Here is a 4645-nt window from a genome sequence, read left to right as displayed (position 1 = left end):
AAGAAGGAAATCTCAGCCTGCACTATATAACAGATGCTATTTCACCTTGAAGAGCTCCCAGTGCTGGATATATTATGCTACACATAATACCACCTACCCAGTTAGAAGAGGGAAAAAAACTGCCATCAAACCCCCAAATGACGACAGTGAAGGAATCCATGGCTCCAGTGCTGGCTCCATTCTGAATCCATCAGCAGCCAACTTTCGCCCTTTGGGCCACAAAAGAATGTTTATGCTTGCTTCTAAGTGACTAATCTATTAACAGCATTTTAAGTTCCTCCAAGACCACTCCTCTGGGATGAATAAGAAGCATGCATCCTTCTCCAAGACATACCCTCACCCCAAAAAACAGCAAAACCTCCAACCCCCCCCCCAAAAAAAACATTAAATCCCTGCCACTTAGGCTGTTAACATGCACTGAACAGCCCCAATTAAGTATACATACATATGTGTAGCTAGATCTGATTATTTAAATCCTGTTGCCTTGTATTAACTCCCAAATCTATATTTAAGCACCTAAGAAGGAATTACTACAGCTTTCCAAAGATGCTAAGCACCAAGAGCTCTTGTTAAGAGCTTGTCGAAGTAGTGACCTCCTAATAAATCAGTTTAAACGATAACATGCACCTCTGCTTCCAGTGCTATGAAATTCACTGCTTAGATACACAAATGAGGCTCCTGAACCTCTTTTGTTGAGGGCACAACATGTGAAGGCACTCTGTCTTTCATACCAAAACACAGGTTCAATGCAAAGAATATACACTGATGGGTGAACTTGAAATACAACAACATGAAGGCTTTCACGAGGGTCTCTTCAAGCAATTCCCAGCATCATTAGCATTTAGGAAGAATGGCATTTATTAAGCAAAATGTATCCAGGCATTAAACTGAAAGTTATGGATAGACTTTGATATAATTCTTGCTTTCTACATTCCAAAGTCAGGAATTCGCTGAACAACTCTGCAGAAATCTGAACCATGCTGCTCTTATAGCTAGAAAGTTGAAGAGTTGCTTATCCCTTCCACAGAATTCTGAAGTCATAGAAAAGGGCCACCTCTTATTTTTCATTTGTTCTGTGCGATTCTGATTAAAAAACAGTTTGCATGTTCTTCAACTTCCCCGATATATGCTGAGAATACAATTTAGCACAGAAGAAGCAGTCTAGGAGGTTTCTGGAATGTATGGAGGACAACTTCTTGATGCAGATGATAAGAGAACCTACGAGAGGAGCTGCCCCGTTAGACCTGCTGTTCACAAACAGAGAAGGTCTGGTGGGAGATGTAGAGGTTGGGGGCTGTCTTGGGCAGAGTGACCACAACATGGTAGAGTTCTCGATTCTTGGTGGAGTCAGGAGGGGGAACAGCAAAACTGCTACCTTGGAATTCCGGAGGGCAGACTTTGAATTGTTCAGGAGACTAGTAGGGAGAGTCCCCTGGGGTTCAGTCTTAGAGAGTAATGGGGTACAAGATGGCTGGTTGCTCTTTAAGAAGGAAGTCTTAAAGGCACAGGAGAAGGCAGCCCCTGAGCCACAAAATGAGCCGATGTGGAATAAGACCGGCGTGGATGAATAGGGAACTATTCTTGAGGCTCCAGGAGAAAAAGAGAATCTACCTCCTCTGGAAGAAGGGACGGGCAACCCGGAAAGAATACAAAGAAGTTGTTAAGATGTGCAGGGAGAAAATCAGAAACGCAAAAGCCTGGCTTGAACTCAACCTGACCGCTGGGGTAAAAGGGAACAAGAAACTCTTTTACAAGTATATCAACAGTAAGAGGAGGACCAGGGAGAATCTCCATTCTTTACTGGATGAGGCTGGGAATGTGACCACTGAGGATAAGGAAAAGGCAGGCGTTCTGAATGCCTTCTTTACATCTATCTTTAAAAGTCAGACCAGTTATCCTCAGGTTTCTCCACTCTCTGACCTGGCAGCCTTGGCTGGGGAGCGGACTAAACCCTCCACGATTCAGGAGGAAACAGTCAGAGACCTGCTACTCCAACTGGACTGCCACAAGTCCATGGGACCGGATGAGATTCACCCGAGAGTGCTGAGGGAACTGGCAGAGGTGATAGCCGAGCCACTTACCATCATCTATCAGCACTCCTTGTTGACGGGTGAGGCCCCAGATGACTGGAGGCTTGCCAATGTGACTTCCATCTACAAGAAGGGCTGCAGGGAGGATCTGGGGAACTACAGGCCTGTTAGCCTGACCTCGGTGCCGGGGAAGATTATGGAGCAGATTGTCTTGAGGGAGATCATGTGGCATGTGCAGGACAGCTGGGGGATCAGGCCTAGCCAGCATGGGTTCACGAAGGGCAGGTCCTGCTTGACCAACCTGGTCTCCTTCTATGATCTAGTGACCCATCTGGTGGATGAGGGAAAGGCTGTTGATGTGGTCTACCTAGACTTCAGCAAAAGCTTTGACACTGTCTCCCACAGTATTCTCCTGCAGAAGCTGGCAGTCCGTGGCTTGGACAGATACACTCTTGGCTGGGTAAGGAACTGGCTGGAGGACCGGGCCCAGAGAGTGGTGGTGAAGGGAGTTAAATCCAGCTTGCAACCAGTCACAAGTGGTGTTCCCCAGGGGTCAGTATTGCAGCCTGTCCAGTTTAATATCTTTATTGATGACCTGGATGAGGGCATTGAGTGCACCCTCAGTAAGTTTGCAGATGACACCAAGCTGGCTGGAAGTGTTGATCTGCCTGAGGGTAGCAAGGCCCTACAGAGGGATCTGGACAGGATAGATAGCTGGGCTGAAGCCAATGGGATGGGATTCAACAGGACCAAATGTCGGGTCCTGCACTTTGGCCGCAATAACCCCAGGCAACGCTACAGGCTTGGGGCAGAGTGGCTGGAAGGCTGTGTAGAGGAAATGGACCTGGGGGTGTTGATTGACGCTAGACTGAACGTGAGCCAGCAGTGTGCCCAGGTGGCCAAGAAGGCCAATGGCATCCTGGCTTGTATCAGGAATGGTGTGGCCAGCAGGAACAGGGAAGTAATTGTCCCCCTGTACTTAGCACTGGTGAGGCCGCACCTCGAGTACTGTGTCCAGTTTTGGGCCCCTCACTGTAAGAAAGACATTGAGGCCCTGGAGCGTGTCCAGAGGAGGGCAACAAAGCTGGTGAGGGGTCTGGAGCACAGGCCTTATGAAGAGCGGCTGAAGGAGCTGGGGTTGTTCAGTGTAGAGAAGAGGAGGCTCAGGGGAGACCTTATTGCTCTCTATAACTACCTGAAGGGAGGTTGTAGTGAGCTGGGGGTCAGCCTCTTCTCTTGTGTGACTAGTGATAGGACTAGAGGGAATGGCTTCAAGCTGCGCCAGGGAAGGTTCAGGCTGGACGTTAGGATATACTACTTCTCTGAAAGGGTGGTCAGGCACTGGAATGGGCTGCCCAGAGAGGTGGTGGAGTCACCGAGCCTGGTGGTGTTCAAAGAGCGTTTGGATGTTGGGTTGAGTGATATGGTTTAGCAAGAACCATTGGTGAAGGGCGAATGAATGGTTGGACTGGATGATCCTGTGGGTCTTTTCCAACCTTAGCAATTCTATGATTCTACGTGAAGCCATCACTTCATTACAGTCTTCATTACATAACTTCCTGCCCTGACTATAAAGAAATGGGAATAACCCTGATGGGGTCATTAAGTGGTTGTTGTAAATTGCAGCAAGCAAGCAAGAATTCAATGCATGAGGCTGGAAATGCCCTAGAAATCTAAGCAGCGAGATGTAATCCAGGATTCTCAGCATCTGAATTAATTATCTGGATGAAAATTCAACACAAGACAACTGAGGACAAGTAAATATACTGCATTGCTCAATAGATACAAAGAACCACATGCATTTAATTAGAATAAGGCTCATCTAGTTACTTCAGCATCACAGGACTAGACAGAAAATGGTAGCACAATGCAGCCACAATCAGCAGGCAACAGCTCCCCTTGTGAACAGAACCAAGTCCTCTTTGTTGTCCAGTCGATTCAGGAGATGAAGGTCTCAGCTCCAGACTTAGCAGCAATCATAAGGAAGCTTGCTCTAATCAAACATAATTTTGTGGGCTACTCAACAACCAGGCTATTCATAAGCAGCAGCTACTGATAAGTTGGTCAAAGGCTTCAGAATTGCTGAACGAATGGTAGAAGAGGCTTCTTGTATTATTTTATGTAACTCACCACTATTATGCTGTGCATATATTCCAAGAATACAACAGCATTTCACTGAGAAGATGAACTAAGGATTCATTTCATATGACCTAGTCACTACCTAAATCTTAAATTGAACCAAGAGAGATGATTAATGAAAGGAGATGGTATTCCAAATATCATGCAAATACCCGTGCATTTAATGAACTAGCAAAATGAAGTGTTTGTAATTGTCTCAGTAACAGGTTTTAACAAATAAGGCTGCATTAGGAATTTTTAAAGATGAGAGCACCGTAAGTTTTCAAGGATGGGAAAGATGAACAAACCTGTCAAGATACATACCAAATGTGAAGGTAGTAGGAACTGCAATCAGACTCAGTATTTCCTATGGTCAAAAGATTAGTTTCAAGTTTAAAAGACAATGATTTTGATAAATTTTAAATGCACATTCTACAAAATCTAGACTTTTCAGTTCCTCCTTTTCTTGCTAAAAGAGATCCACACATACATGGACA

Source organism: Gallus gallus, chromosome 1 (assembly GCF_016699485.2).
Source record: "Gallus gallus isolate bGalGal1 chromosome 1, bGalGal1.mat.broiler.GRCg7b, whole genome shotgun sequence".
NCBI classification, from domain to species: Eukaryota; Metazoa; Chordata; class Aves; order Galliformes; family Phasianidae; genus Gallus; species Gallus gallus.
Note: the sequence above shows the minus strand (reverse complement) of the source record.